Raw genomic sequence first — 17144 nt, forward strand, 5'->3', positions numbered from 1 at the left:
TATTGTGTGGCAACACTTTTTCCTGGAGCGTCCTATTCCAGTGGCTTTGTGTGATTAAATGAAATCGGAAATGGACAGACTGACATTGCTGGGGTTCATACAGTCTATTACACCAAGTGAGCATTCTACACTCCTCATGACTGTTAAAAAAACTGATTGGTTGGCTTCACCTATGAAGTGACTTCAAAGTTTCATTTAAAGCTCAGTCTATCATTGACACCTACCATTTGCACTGTTGTGATGTTCACCTGCTTTATTTCTTCGTTTGTTGTCCTCAGAGTCGATGTACTGCGTTGCTACTCTGGCTGAAAAATGGGGGTTTGAAGTTCAACACTAACTACTTTAAACGATGTAGCCAACAGGTGCACATTTACGTTTCACAGTTCTTTACTTTTACTGTTCACAACCCCCAATAATACACAATTATATGGGCAGTGCACTATAGTTTAGCTTTCAATGAGCCTCATTAATAGTTTGCAGGCAAACCTTCACATACTGCTACAATAGTCTTCTGTTGAACACCTACAAACAGTAACAACCTAACCACACAATTCACAGTATTTCAAATTAATTTAACGACACTATCATTGTTTTAAGAAATGGCCTATTTTTGTTACACTTATTTCACAGTTAAGTTTATGCATTGTTGTTGTTCTAACCAACACAGGTTTCTTGCCTGAAACTCGGCCACGGACTGACTGTGTCGGGACCAAACATCGGGCCCTTACACATACTCACAATAATAGGCCGTGAAACTACACATTATTCGATGTTTAATTTACAGAAACTACAATTGAACCTACTCCTTCAAATTAACTGCATGCACTGAAAAATTGCATCTTTTTAACAGTTTCTTCTGCTGCAAGGATTAAGCCGTATTATTTGTTTAAATCATGAAATTAATAAATATAGTTATGCAAAAAATACTTTTGACAAAACTGGAAATTACTTTGGAATTAATTAAAAGTCGGCTTTGCTAACATGTTTTCGAATAAAGCCAAATAGATCTTTTAAGAATACTATTAGTTGTTCCATCAAATGTTTACAATTAGTACAGAATTTATGTTTGTTTATAAGTCAACAGTAGAATTTAAGTTACAAAACAATTACTGATTTCACCCTATAACAAAAGATACTAACTAGGAATAGTCAAAATAAATTAGAAAATCAATTACAAACATAAAACTAAGCACAAAATTAGCTCTGGTGTTATATTCTTTAAAACTGAGGGCCAACCTTTCTCTTTTATGGAAATGCAGATTACACTCACATATGTTAATAGTAATTAGTCAGGCATAAAAAAATGAATTTTAAGGAGGCAGATGGCAAAACAAGAGAGGAAGTAAAAATATCACAGCTAGCTTCGTTACATGGTCTGGACAAGTTTTTGGCGAAACTCGCTGGGAGCCAGTTTTTCTCCAAAACTGATTTATCTCAAGCCTTTTTACAGGTTCAAATAATGGAAAATCCAGGATGGAATGTAACAATATTATGAAAAAAAAAGTTGCTGCTCACCATATAGCGAAGATGATGAGTTACAGATAGGCACAGCAAAAAGACTGTCACAAATAAAGCTTTCAGCAATTAAGGCTTTCGTCAACAACAGATGTACACACACACACACACACACACACACACACACACACACACACACACACACACACACACACACACACACACATAACTCCCACACATGACTGCAGTCTCAGGCAGCTAAAACCACACCATCACAGTGTGGTTTCAGTTGCCTGATACTGCAGAGTGTGTGTGTGTGTGTGTGTGTGTGTGTGTGTGTGTGTGTGTGTGTGTGTGTGTGTGTGGTTTTTTTTTTTTTTTTCCCATTGCTTGAGGAGTCTATCTCACTTCTAATGATTAACACACTGTTCAGATTGTACCAGTACTGTTGCCTGCTACTTAATGTGGCTAGTGCCTGGCAATTTTTCAGCATTTTCTTCAAATAACCGACAATGTCTGTTCTGGGGTGCCTCAAGTATCTCGATGACATTGTCACAATGGGTGCTGCCACAGAAGGACATTTACATAACTATGGGCCTTGTTCACAGTCTTACATATTTCAGGGTTGGAATGCAACTTGGCCAAGTCACACTCTTTTCAGCCCTCCATTTTGTATTTCTCGGGACGGTGCTAAGCCGTATGTCACCGGGTTGCCACAGTCAGAGCTCTGCTTCAGCCTACAAATATCAAAGAACACCAAGCATTTTTTAGTAAAATTACTTACTATCACAAATTTATTCTGGGTGTGGCCACATTGTCCTGTCCCCTCCACGAGTTGCTTCACAAGAATGTTTCTTTTTTTGTGGATGCCAGTCCGCAACATTCTGCTCCTTGTTTTGGTTCTTTCCATCCTGGCCACCAGCTGCTTTTGGCTATGGATGCCTCTCAGTATGGACTTGGGGCCATCCTAGAACTTTGATATGATGGAGGTTCCAAACATCCGATAGTTTACACATCGAAAGCACTCGTCTGTGCTCAGCAATGCTACTCCCAATTTCAAAAGAAAGTGCCCGGTATTGTCTACGCCCTCAAAAAGTTTCGTGTGTTCTTGTACGGATCAAATTCCACCTCATTACTAACCACAAGCGCTCAGTTTCATTGTTTAATTCTTCTGATTTCTTGCCCAGCAAAACAGCACAACGCCACCAGTGCTGGGCTCCATTTCTGTCTCACTGCAACCGTGAAATAGGTTTTTGGCCTACCACACAATGCCAGTGCCAATGTGCTGTACCAGTTTTCAATGAGGCCAGATCCTACTTTGGACCAGGATAATCTCCTTTGTTTCCTCTCAGATGCTGAGGCACAAGGTACAGTTTTGTGTTACGGGCTATCGGATAGCAGTTGCCGTTGCTGTTGATTTAGTTTTGCATCGAGTTTCTCACCTCGTTCAGCAGAGTCGGCCAGATAGGCCTCTGGACAGGGCTTTTGATCCTTTGCATAACTATTTTGCTGTCCGTCGCCACCTTTCGGTATTTGACAGTGTCGTTCTCTTAGCTGAGGACAGACTGTCACCTACGACTGATTCTGGCTGCTCTGTGGTGCGATGTGCTTCAGCTCCTACATTGTGGACACTACCAAGTTATTGACCCATTGGCACATGTTTTGCTCTGGCATCAACAATGACATTGTACATCTGCTCTCAGCATGTTATCCAACAGGGGGGACTGTGGGTGACGCTCTCCCTGTGGCCTGCACCGCAGCGTCCATAGGAAGGCATCCACATTGATTTTGCAGAAACCTTCCTAAATTTATTGGTTGTCAACATCTTTTCTGAATTTCCGTATGTTATCTGCTGTCACTCAGTGTCAGCCACGGCTACGATTCAGGCCATTTCCAAAATTTTTCCTAAGGAGGATTTCCTTATACGCTTCCGACAGATAACAGTCGACAGTTTGTGTCTCGGGTCTACCACCGTTTTTGTACTGGTCAAAGCATTCACGACATGACTGCTCCTCCTTTTCACCCCCAATACTGCAATGAGGCAGAACGTCTCATCTGCACACTTGAGGTTCAAATGAAGAAGTACGATGCAGACTACTCCACAGATAACACCTCGACGCGCTTGTCGATGTCCTACAGGTTTACACCAGTGAACGATAGGAGGCCGGCCGAGATGCTCCACGGTCACCGGCCAGACGTCTGCTCACACTGCCCTGCCGACCGTCAGTGCGGACTTCATCGCGATTCCCTTCGGGCTTTGCAGTCCGATCTCGAGGGTTCAGCTGTCGACCGAAATTACTTCTGGCTACGATTCACAGCTGCCGAGGCAACTGCCTCTGTTCCGTACGTACCAGTGCGTCACTGTGACTGGCTACGTCCTCGCAGCACGGTGAGCGCTGCACGTCTGCCACCTCCACTCCACTGCTCCCTCGGCATCTGTCTCGAGTGGCATCCTTTCTGCAGGGGCAGAAACGCCCTTCTATCTCTCCTCCAGGGTCCGGCCTTCCGACACCTGCTTCCGTGCCTCCCTTTGACGATTCGCTGCCACTGGCAATTCTACTGCCAGCCGGGCCGGTTCCTCCGGGCCTCCGACACTGGCGTCCCTGGTACACATGACCGAGAGGCCGGTGCCTTCCCCGTAGGTACAGTTCCGCCGTGTCTCTTATGGTACTTTGCAGGGAACGGCTGCCTCGCTATCCACAGCCGTCTCGCCTCTGCCCGTACTGACCGGTTCCGGCCTCAAATCTCCTTCTGTACCACTGTCACGACGCACGGCATCTGCTGCAGAAGTTTCGACAGTAACACAGACGCCGACATCAGCGGAGCCCCCTTCCCTGAGGGAGGAGAGGTGCTATAACCCCGTACGTAATTCTGGGATACGTGCCACGGCACCGAGCCGCCAGTGCGAATATTCTGCCGACATCATCTGTGCGGGCTGGCAACCGGAATATGTCTGTGGTGGGCCGTGTGACTCGTGTACGTGGCTTGGCACCCGTCGTGCCGTATGCTGGAGCCCTCCTCTTTTTAAGCACAGTGTAACAGGTTCTTGCCTTCATATTGTGTTTCCACTTAGTGTCAGCAACTGCTTGTATCGGTACCTGAATTGTGCCTACAGTCTCAACTGTTGTTTGCTTACCTGTGGAAGAAGAATAAACAGTGGTTCATTGTGGCTGTGCTGTTGTGTCTTACAGTGTGATACACTGGTGTTTATTGATAGAAAAATGCATACTTTCAAAATATCTCACATGTAGTGTAAAAAAGGCATATAAAAGGTGTTTTTGAAAGTGGTACTATTGGTTAAAACTAGAATAGAATTTCCAAAGGTGATATGTTTGGAAACCAATACCTGTTCAGATAAGACCGTAGAAGCAGTTCAGTTCGTAGCCTGCATTTTATTTACAGATCAGGCAGGATTTACAGGATAGTAAATTACCACAGTACACACACGTGAATAGGTGGAATCCCTCGAGCATCACGGAGATGAGGTATCGGGATCAGTTTCATTGTACGGGTACATTTTATTGGAGAGACAAATAGGTGTCTCGTATCACCGTTTTGCGTACTATTAGTTACCCACACTGTTGGAGAACATTACCTTTGCAGAAAGACGATGTCTGTGGATACAGATGTTGGGCACCACCTCATTGTGACCTCGATGCAATGTTTCCCAGATGATAGCACGGCCTCTCTATTCACTGAACCAGAATCCGATGGAGCTTTGTTGTGGGGCAGTTATTGGCGTCGGTCCGTGGCTAACGTGTTACAACAGTGTCGGATGTGATCTGAGTGCAGTAATGTGTACTAAAAGAGTGCTCAATTCACTGTGAAGGAGGGTTGAAGAGTATGTCAGGATATGTGGCAACCACATGCAGCACTGCTTATAGTGTCTACTTCTACATAACAAACAGATGAGAATGAGAGGACAGGTCAGTCTACGTATCAACATGTACTCGTTTCCGGACTTTTCATTGTAGGAACTTTTCCTCTAGTTACTGTCCGCGTGCTTAGCTGAGTGGTAACACGTTTGCCTACCACACGGCAGGCTCAGGTGCGATTCCTGGCCAGGTTTGAGATTTTCTCCGCTCGTGGATTGGGTGTTTCGCTGTCCTCGTCACCATCTCGTCACCACCGATGAGCGAGTCACCCGATGTGGCCTCACCGAATAAGACTCGCAACCCGGTGACCGAACTTCCCCGGATGGGGCCTCCCGGCCGACAGTGCCACATGGTGATTTCATTTCGTTCTTCTAGTTACTAGGAGCGTGTGACACTTTTTAAACACCCTGAATACAGAAAATGAGCAAAATAATACAAGCATCTACCTCTTCGTGTTGTCTCCTCTTTGGTACCTAAAAGAGCCACAAGTTAGATCTCCATTCGTATTCCACAAGCCATCTTACAGCATGTGGCAGAGGGCATTTCTTATACTACTAACATTTTCTGCGCTTCCTATTCCACCTGTGAGCTATACGCAGGAAAAGATGCTGTAAAAACGCCACCTTACTCACGTCAGTTGTTGATAGGCTAGTGACATAGCAAGATGGATTTTTCCCATCTTTTATGGTTTTTCTACTCCCATAAATAACCAAAAAATCTTTTGCTAATTTTTATTTTATTTTCAATATATTTATTAGCACACAACCCTTATGAAAATCTCAAGATCTCATTTACATTAATTTCACTTAAATTTACTGTTGAGGTTATCATTGTGGTTGTTCTGTTTACAATGAGGTACTCAATTTTTATTATGGCATTCATAATTTGAAAATATAATTAATTGATGTTAGTACTACAGTTTGCAACATGCAAAAGCCTATCAGCTAATCCATGTACTTGGAAAAGGTTATGCACATCAACAAAAAGTCAGGCAGCCCCATTTTCCTTAAAGTACTTTGAATCATTTGAAATTAACATACACAACAATTAATGCCAAAGCCCCAGACTATTACCATTTTCTTTTGCAGATTTTGTCATAACTATTGTTAGATTCTAAACATTAAGAACATACTGTTGTTACTTTAATTTTTCTATACTAAATAATATACATCACTCAATAATTAGCTCACTAATTCCAGAATGAGATTTTGACTCTGCAGTGGAGTGTGCACTGATATGAAACTTCTAGGCAGATTAAAACCGTGTGCTGGATCGAGACTCAAATTTGGGACCTTTGCCTTTTGCGGGCAAATGCTCTATCAACTGCGCTACCCAAGCACGACTCACGCCCCATCCTCACAGCTTTACTTCTGCCAGTATTTCGTCTCCTACCTTCCAAACTTCACAGAAGCTCTCCTGTGTACCTTGCAGAACTAGCACTCCTGGAAGAAAGGATATTGCGGAATCATGGCTTAGCCACAGCCTGGGGTATGTTTCCAAAATGAGATTTTCACTCTGCAGTGGAGTGTGCGCTGGTATGAAACCTCGTGGCAGATTAAAACTGTGTGCCGGACTGAGACTCGAACTCAGGACCTTTGCCTTTCGTGGGCAAGTGCTCTACCAACTGAGCTACCCAAGCACAACTCACAGCCCGTCCTCAAAGCTTTACTTCTGCCAGTACCTCATCTCCTACCTTCCAAGCTTTACAGGAGCTCTCCTGCGAACATTGCAGAGCTAGCACTCCTGAAAGCACACACTCCGCTGCAGAGTGAAAATCTCATTCTGGAAATATCCCCCAGGCTCTGGCTAAGCCATGTCTCCACAATATCCTTTCTTTCAGGAGTGCTAGTTCTGCAAGCTTCACAGGAGAGCTTCTGTAAAGTTTGGAAGGTAGGAGACGAGGTACTGACAGAAGTAAAGCTGTGAGGACGGGGCGTGAGTCGTGCTTGGGTAGCTCAGTTGGTAGAGCACTTGCCCGCGAAAGGCAGAGGTCCCGAGTTCGAGTCTCAGTCCGGCACACAGTTTTAATCTGCCAGGAAGTTTCATACCAGCGCACACTCCACTGCAGAGTGAAAATCTCATTTTGGAAACATACCCCAGGCTGTGGCTAAGCCATGATTCCGCAATATCCTTTCTTCCAGGAGTGCTAGTTCTGCAAGGTACACAGGAGAGCTTCTGTAAAGTTTGGAAGGTAGGAGACGAGGTACTGACAGAAGTAAAGCTGTGAGGACGGGGCATGAGTCGTGCTTGGGTAGCTCAGTTGGTAGAGCATTTGCCTACAAAAGGCAAAGGTCTCGAGTTCGAGTCTCAGTCCGGCACACAGTTTTAATCTGCCAGGAAGTTTCAGCTCAATAATTAATAATTTCATGTAATTTATCCTAATTTGCAATATGGCACTCATATATGTAAACAAGAGGATGCACATCATGGAAGAATAGTAGTGTCTAGGTATTTCTCTAAATTTCAAAGCAACATTGTCTCCAAAACAAAATCTGATAGTTCATCCAAAACAGTAAAATCCACCTAGCCAATGTATGAAGCATTATGCAGTTTGCAAAATAACAGTTTATTCTTACATCCCCCCTTAAGTAGTTGTCACCCGAAATTGGCAGCTCACTTGGATGATTTATTCACAGGAAAGAGCTTCACTAATTGAGCAAGTGAATAATGTTTTGCTCCAGCTCTGGCCCCTAAGCAGTTATTTGGTTTGGCAGTGATAGATTGAGTTGTCAGATGTTCTCCTGAAGGATATCATGTCAGATTGGCAGCTTAGATCATTAAAATCCAGAGATGTTTGGAGGGTCCTGCCCAAAATCCTCCAAGTATTCTCAGTTGTGGAGTTTCTAAACTATCACTGTGTATGGCCAGGCATTGTGTAACTGAAATGTAAGACCAAGATATCTCGCCATCAAGTGTAACAAAACAGAGCATAGAAAATTGCCGACAAACTGCTGTGCTTTAAAGGTACTGCAGGTGACGAACTAAAGGGCCCGGCTATGAAAAGAAATTGAATCCCAGATCATAACTCCTGGTCAATGAGCCACATGGTGGGTGACAGGTTGGTACCCTCCACTGTCTGGGACATCTCCAGACATGTCTTCAGCCTGTAATCTCATTGACTGTAGTGGAATTGTCTTCAGCAATGAGCCTTGCTTTGAACTGAACCTCAGTGACCAGTGAAGATGAGTCTGGAGCTGCCCCAGACAGGGATACATTACCAACCTAACTGTTGCTTACCTTAAGGCCTGACAGCCAGGAGTGACGGTCTGGGTGTCACTTCACTTCATAGCAGAACCCCTTCGGTCGTCATCCGCGGTACCCTTACAGTACGGCAATATATTGGTGTAATTGTGCACCCCGTTTTGCTGCCATTAATGGCAATCCATCCTGGGCTCACATTCAGCAAGATAATGCCTGGCCACACACAATGAGGGTTTCTACTATTTGTGTTCTTGCTTGCCAGCAAGGTCACCAGATCCCTCACCAACCAAAACATTTGGACCATTATGGGCAGCGCCCTCCAACCAGTTCGGGATTTTGACGATCTGATGTGCTAAATAGGTAGAATTTGGCACGCTATCCCACCAGAGGATATCCGACGGCTCTATCGATCGATGCCAAGTTGAATAACACCTTGCATAGAGGCCAGAGATGGACCGATGCATTATGATTTGCTCAATTTGTAAAGAGCTGTTTCTCTTGAATAAATCATCAATTTTTTCTGAGAATGAAAAAAATTTGTTTGTCTGTACATGTACATCACATTTACCAATTTCCTTCTCATTCCGATAATTCGTTCCTTAACAGTGCATCTCCACCTCTGCCTCCCATTTCTTAAGTGTGTCCGTGCACCCGTGTCTGCAAAACTCAATAACATTAATGTTTAATAACTTCCAAGTGACTTCTGTATGTACGGTGAATGAACATTTTAACTGAAACTTGTCTTAATAAACAAGAAAATATGTGTCACTGTCATTGGAGCAGCCTACTGTAGAACATGGTGATTCTCATTATGGACTGACTTAACTGAACTAACATAGTATATTTCTCTGAGAAGTTAGTACGGAATAGTTCTAAGTGTAAGCTGTGCATTTTTGTGTATATGTGGACTGCATTTTGTGCCTAGAACCACTTCACCACTGAGCTGTCGGTAGATAAATGCAGGTTCTGGCCTCGTTCTATCAGCTGATAGATTTTTGCAGAACATAAGCTGGCCTGTCTCTAAAATTTAACTCTGCAAGGCATAAATCTGTGTTAATGCAGTTCTAATTGTGGTGTCATGCACACTATTGAGCAAACACCATCCTACACTCATTTACACTTTCAGTTTCAAGGTGACCAGACTTTGTGCTACTGACAAGAGACAAAAAAATCAGGTCAGAAACACTATAAAATGGTTTCTATAAGCCACCCTATGTTCATGAACTTCCCCGGTTTTCCAGCCGTAAACATTTCCCGAGATTTACTTCCGGGGAAGTCGTACATTTCTCGACTCTTCCCAGAATGTTTTGAAGACGAGTGTCCATTCCTTTTGTAAATCAGTGTCACCTGTTCACATTTACAGAGTGGCAAGTTACGTATTTACCTTTTCCTGTGTTTTCCTAGTAGTATATTTCTTGAATTTTAAGTATATTTTTCCATTCAAAAGGTTTAATCCCACGTTATGCAATTGTAAGTGTAAATTCAGGCGGTCCGTAATGCAGTAGATACTCATTGTTTTGTTTTGAAGACAACTGTCTATTTGTTTAGAAAGCCAGTTAGTCAGGCCCTCAACTGTCGCCCGTTCACATCTCCAGAGCAGTAAGTTATCTATTTAGCTTCCCTGTGTTTTCCTAGTAGTACATTTCTTAAATTTCTTGCACGTTTTTTTCTGTTTAAGAAGTTTAATCTAGTAGTTCCAATTGTAAGTGGAAATTCAAGTAGTCTGTAGCGTGGTTTTCATTTCTTCTGGATAGTCAGCCACAGAGCTCATTAAGGCATCAGTGTGGATTGGTGACACATCAGGAGGATAGCAAGTTGCATGTCAAGGTTTCTGTCTACTTTTATAGTTTACTTCTTTAGTTGATCTTGTTAGGATAGATAGAATGTGTGGATGCCGTGCGTGTGGATGCGAGAGAAACTGGCCGCAGTTCACAGAATACTGAACGCACTTTTGGCTACAGTCAGCCACCTTCAGGCTGGTGCCTAAGGGTGTAGCAGTGCTGGAGAATCTGGCACGTCAAGGTGTCACTCGTTTTACCCACGGGCTCTGCTGTCGAGACACTTTAGAGTGCATCCGACGTGGTGGATCCGTCCTCGCAGCAGGGTGAGTAGCGGTGGTAAAGTGTTTTCGTCACTCGAGGCGGAGGGCCAGTGTGGAGGCTGGCTGGCCCTGCCTATTCTCCCTGTGAATGAACAGCCAGCTGTTTCTTCAACAGGGTCTGAGCAGGTACGTGTGGGCGGTGGTTTTCTAGTTATTGGCATCTCCAATGTTAGGTGCATTATGGAGCACCTTAGGAAAATAACATTCAGAACTGGAAAGACAACCGATGTGCACTCGGTACGTCTGCAGAAGGACTCGTCCGGGATATGGAGGAGGCCTTCCCTGCAGTAAAAATAAATGTAAATGCCATGTGGCTAGGGCCTCCCATCGGGTAGACCGTTCGCCCGGTGCGAGTCTTTCGAGTTGACGCCACTTCGGTGACTCGCGTGTCGATGGGAATGAAATGGTGATAATAAGGACGACACGACACCCCGTCCCTGAGCGGAGTAAATCTCCGACTCAGCCGGGAATCGAACCCGGGCTGCTGTGGCATTCCGTCGCACTAACCGTTCGGCTACCGGGGGCGGACTTCCCTGCAGTTATCGAGCACGCAGGATGCAGTCGTTTGCACATTGTGGCTCACATCGGCACTGATGATCCCTGTTGCGAGGGTTCTGAGACTGTCCTCACTTCGTACGGGCAGCTGGTGGAGATGGTGAAGGGTGCTGGCCTTGCATGAAGGGTGGAAACAGAGCTTTCAATTTGCAGCATTGTTCCCAGAGTTGATTGGGGTCCTTTGGTTTGAGTCAGGTGAAAAGTCTCAACCAAAGGCTTCATCAAGTCACGGCTGCAGGTTTCTGGGTCTGCATTATCGGTGGGGAATTGTAGGACCCCTATGAAACATCAGATGCGCACTACACAAAGAAAGCAGCTACCTGGGTAGCAGCGTACTTGTGGATTGCATATGGGTTTTTTTTTTTTAGGATAGGTGGTAATTTGATGTACTCTGATGAACATTCAGCACTCGATATGAAGAAAGAGAAGTCAGATTGCTTTCAGACTAAAGACGGTTCAGCTGTCAAAATTTTATCAATAAATTGTCAAAGTATTCATAACAAAGTTTCAGAATTTACGGCCCTCCAGGAATGTCCTCGTGCTCAAATTATTCTTGGGGCAGAGAGCTGAAACCCGAAATATAAGGCTCTGAGATATTTAGCGAGTCATGAAATGTATATCGGAAAGACAGATTAGATGCCATAGTAGGGGAAGTGTTCAGTGCAGTTGACATAAATATTGTCTCTATTGAGGTCAAAATTGAGTGTGGCAGTGAAGTTACCTAGTTGCGTGTAACAGGTGTTGGTGAAACCGTGTTAATTGTTGGATGTTTTTACTGGTCATTCAATTCTGCAGTGACAGTTCTAGAGTCAGTCAAAGAAAGCCTGTCATCAGCAGTGCATAAATACCCAGATCTTGCAAAATTTGTTGGAGGCGACTTTAATGTACCGAGTATAGACTGAGATGATTATGGATTCACAATGGGGTGTACAGACAGACAGTCACATGAAATACTTCTGAACACATTTTCTGAAAAGTGCCTTGGGCAGCTAGCTCAGCAGCCCAAACATAATGGGAATATCTTAGACCTGGCAGCTACAAATAGGTTGGACCTTCACAACAATGTCAGCATATACAATTTCAGTATAGGAACGGGGATTAGCGATTGTGGTGTCATTATTGCAGCTATGATTAAAAAAGTTAATAAATCAGTGAAAAAGGCTAAGAGAGTGTTTCTGCTAGAAAGAGCAGGTAAGCAGCTGCTATCATCTCACTCAGGCAATGAACTGGCATCATTTAATTCTGGTATGATGGATACAGAGGAATGATGGGCAAAGTTTAAACAGATTGTAAATCATGCTCTGGGGAATTATGTGCCTGGTAAGTGGGTTAAGTGTGGAAAAGACCCATTGTGATTTAACACTGAAATCTGGAAAATCCTGAGGAAGCAAAGGCTATTGCACTCTCAGTTCGAAAGAGAATGCACAAATGAAGATAGGCAAGGGGTAGCAGAGATTCGTGCATCTGTGAAAAGATCTATGTGTGAAGCATACAACAACTACAACTGCCATACCTTACCAAAAGATCTGGCTGAGAACGAGAGAAAATTCTGATCCTATGTAAAATCGTGATGTGTGTCTAAGGCTTCCATACAGTCACTCACTGACCAGTCTAGTGTGGCAGTAGAAGACAGCAAGACAAAATCCAAAGTTTGCAGGAGAATTGTACAAATATACCATAGTTCGAACATCACATAGATTCTCATATTGAAGACATAGTAATAAGTATCCGTGGAGTACAGGAACAACTGACAGAGTTGAAAATAAAATAAGTCACCAGGTCTATTTGGAATCCCAGTTTGGTTTTACAAAGAGTAGTTTATGTCACTGGCCCCTTACTTAGCCTGCATTTGTCATGAATCTCTTCTCCAGCACAAAGTCACAAGTGACTGGAAAAAGTGCAGGTGACTCCTGTATATAAGAAGGGTAAATGGACAGAAACCCAAAATTACAGGCCATATCATTAACATTAGTCTGCTCCAGAATTCTTGAACATATTCTGAATTCAAATACAATAAATTTCCTTGAGACCAAAAAGCTCACGTCCACAAATCAGCGCAGTTTTAGAAATCTTTGCTTATTTTAAACTCAGTTTGCCCTTTTCTTAAATGATGTACTGTGAACAATGGATGAAGTGCAATAAACTGATTCCATATTTCTAAGTTTCTGAAAAGTGCCCCACTGCAGACTATTAATGAAGGTATGTGCATATGGAATAGGTGCCCAGCTATGTGGGACTTCATTAGATATGTGAAGACTTTGTAAGTAACAGAACCCAATGCATCGTCCTCAGCGGCGGGTGTTCGTCAGAGACAAAGGTATCACCAGGAGCGCTCCAGAGAAGTGTGATTGGACCACTATTATTTTCTATGTACATAAATGATCTAGCAGACAAGGTCGGCAGAAATTTGCAGTTGTCTGTTGATGTTGCTATGGCACACAGGAAGGTGGCAAAGCTGGGTGACTGTAGGAGGATACAAGATGATTTAGGCAAAATTTCTGGTCGGTACAATGAATGGCAGCTAGCTCTAAATGTGGGAAAATGTAAGTTAATGTGGACGAGTAGGAAAAACAAACCCGTAAAGTTCAGATACAGCATCGGTAGCGTCCAGATCGATACAGTCGTGTCGTTTAAATATCTGAATGTAACGTTGCGAAGTGATACAAATGGATCTAGCATGTGAGCACTGTGGTAGGGAAGGTGAACGGTCAACTTCAATCTATTGAGATAATTTTAGGAAAGTGTGGTTCATCCGCAAAGAAGATTGCATATAGGATGCTAGTGTGGCATATTCTTAAGTACTGCTCTAGTGTTTGGGATCCGTACCAGGTCAGACTGAAGGAGCAAATTGGAGCAATTAAGAGGCGTGCTGCTAGATTTGTAACCAGTAGTTTTGAAGAACAAGTAAGTGTTACAGAGATCCTTTGGGAACTTTAAATGGGAATTACTGGAGGGAAGGCGGTGGTCTTTTCGAGGAACACTGTTGAGAAAATTTAGTGACCCGACATTTGAAGCCGACTGCAGAAAGATTATACTGCCACCGAGGTACATTTCGCGTAACGTCCATGAAGATAAGATATGAGAAACTAGGGCTCATGCTCTATTTGTGAGTGAAACAGTATATAGATATAGATGCAGCTGTAGAATGTGCATTCTCAGCATTTTGACAGTAAACCTCTCCTCAGTGCACGTATAGCATCTGCAAATTTACTTGGAACGGTATCTCGATGATGCTCTCACTCTTAGTGAATGGACATGTAACAAAACATGTTGCTCTCCCTTGTATGTTCTCTGTTTCCTTCACTGATTCTAACTTGCATACTTCTCCTTCTTCTTCTTCTTCTTCCATTTCAAATAGTGGTGTGAGCCCATTCAAAAATCAAAGATATTTTCAGTTGTGTCCATCATTTCGTTGGCTGTCCTATATCCCATACTTCAGTTTAGTTAAAAGTAATGCTTGCCATGACAGGCACTCAAGTGGCATCCTTTTGATGTGTCCATATAATATTTTTTATTGCCTGATCTCTTCTGTGATTGTTGTTTACACATCTAGATGCAGTCTTACGTCTTAAGTTCTCTCTCTTGTCTCTTCAAGGCGGTCCAAAAAATGACCTTGGAAACCTTATCTCGGCTGCTTCATTTCTTTGTTCCTCTACTTTTCTTGGAATCCAATTTTTTCTACTACACATAAGATAAGCCATTGTGCAGTCTCAGTGTTATTTCTTTCGTCATAGTTCCGCCAACGTACCTCCTTATACAATGATTTATAGCATCGTATTTCTGTATATTTTCAGCCACATCTGATTCAGTTTTGTATATTGATATATCTGTTCCAAGATATTTAAAGGAATTATCTGTACAACTATCTTATTGTTTATCAATATTTTTGTTCTTCTCATTTGTGTCCCTTCCATTGTCATTACTTCTGTTTTATTTAACGATATAACCATTTGATGAGTTTGTGAAATGTTATTTAGTTTAACCACATGTTTGCTAGAAGAGAACCTAGTTGACCAAAACTAATGTAGTGTTCCTTTCCAGTTTCATCCTCTTGGTGTTTTTAGAATTCCATTCTTCTAAAACTTTGTCATCATACATACCAAAAAGAATTCGTCACAACCACACCCTCATCTTAGTTCCTGGTTTACTGTCAATAACTTTCCATTTTTAATAATTTTAGTATAATCATTCAGTGATTTAATATCATTCAATCACTTTGGAGTAAGGGACAAGTGTTGTAGCTAGAGGATAGTGTACCTAGAAACACACAAAGTTTTTTGGTTGGTACTTCAATCTAGTCACTGATTTCAGAATACATTGAGGAATGTGCACTAGAAACCACAATAAGCAGTTTCTGCAATTTTCTACAGTTTTTGTTGTTGTGTCTGTATATGTGTGGATGGATATGTGTGTGTGTGTGTGTGAGTGTATACCCGTCCTTTTTTCCCCCTAAGGTAAGTCTTTCTGCTCCCGGGACAGGAATGACTCCTTACCCTCTCCCTTAAAACCCACATCCTTTCGTCTTTCCCTCTCCTTCCCTCTTTCCTGATGAGGCAACAGTTTGTTGCGAAAGCTTGAATTTTGTGTGTATGTTTGTGTTCGTTTGTGTGTCTGTCGACCTGCCAGCACTTTCATTTGGTAAGTCACATCATCTTTGTTTATATATATATATATATATATATATATATATATATATAAATATATAAAATACATTAAATGAAAACAATTTTATCATTTGCTGTGGAATCAATACAGTGCTATTTTGTGTACTGTATTACTGTGTGTTGTCTTGCATATTGCTGTATAAGTCAATAGTGTATAATGTACTTACTTTAGTAAAATAGTCATTAAATGATTATAATTAAAAAATGAACATAAAACCAAGGTTTGCTTATTTTAGGGCTCCATAAAATATTGAATAAGTCAAAAGGGTTTCATCACCAAAAAAGTTTGAAAACTGCTGCATTACACCATCTTCAGGCTCCCCTATGATGAAGCTGATCATACAGATATGAGGTAATCATTATACGAGGGTTATTTTTCCCGTGTTGCGATTGGTCGTTAAATAGAAACCACAATGAAAGTAAAAATGTTTTATTTGCAACATTCCAGTTATTTCTCTATATAGCCACCACTCCAGCTTAGACATTTGTTATAGTGTGGTTTAACTTTTTAATACTGTCATCACCTGTGCTTTCAGCTATTTCTCTCTGCTGTCCTGCAGCTCGTTGTCTGTGCCAAAATACTGCCCTCGTAGTCAGCATTTCATGTGAGCAAAGGGATGAAAATCAGAGGGAGTGAAGTCCAGGTTGTATGGTGGGTGATCAAACAATCCCCATCAAAAAGCTGGCCACACACTGTAACCACAACAGCCACGTGATTGGGTAGTTCAGTTGGTAGAGCACTTGCCCGCGAAAGGCAAAGGTCCCGAGTTCGAGTCTCGGTCCGGCACAAATTTTTAATCTGCCAGGAAGTTTCGTATCAGCGCACATTCTGCTGTAGAGTGAAAATTTCATTCTACAACAAAGATGCTCCTGCAGCATTTTAGATGGGAATTGTTTGACGGCCCACCGTATCGTGTGGACTTTGCTCCCTCTGATTTTCATCTCTTTCCTTGCATGAATCAGTGGCTATGGGGACAGCATTTTGGCACAGACAATGAACTGCATACTACCATAGAGAAATGGCTGAAAGAACAGGTAGCTGCCTTCTATGACAAGGGTGTTGGAAAGTTGGTACTATGCTATGACAAATGTCTAAGTCAAAATGATGACTATGTAGAGAAGTAGCTGGAAGATGTAGCTAAATGTTGCAAATAAACATTTTTTATTTTCACTATGGTTCCATTTAACAAATGACTGAAACTTGAAAAAAAAAGTAGCCCTTGTACATCTCATAGATCATATAATAAATTGATGTCTGCTATGCTGAAGTTGTTTTCCTATTTACCAATTTTG

General features: G+C 42.4%; 1 protein-coding gene across 1 annotated transcript in view; it reads right to left on the reverse strand.

Annotated features, from left to right (window-relative positions):
* Positions 1–17144, reverse strand: part of LOC126108402 (uncharacterized) — a 142630-nt gene that overhangs the window by 41906 nt on the left and 83580 nt on the right. The gene's annotated exons all lie outside the window — the stretch shown is intronic.

The sequence above is a fragment of the Schistocerca cancellata genome, chromosome 11 (genome assembly GCF_023864275.1).
Source record: "Schistocerca cancellata isolate TAMUIC-IGC-003103 chromosome 11, iqSchCanc2.1, whole genome shotgun sequence".
Lineage (NCBI taxonomy): Eukaryota > Metazoa > Arthropoda > Insecta > Orthoptera > Acrididae > Schistocerca > Schistocerca cancellata.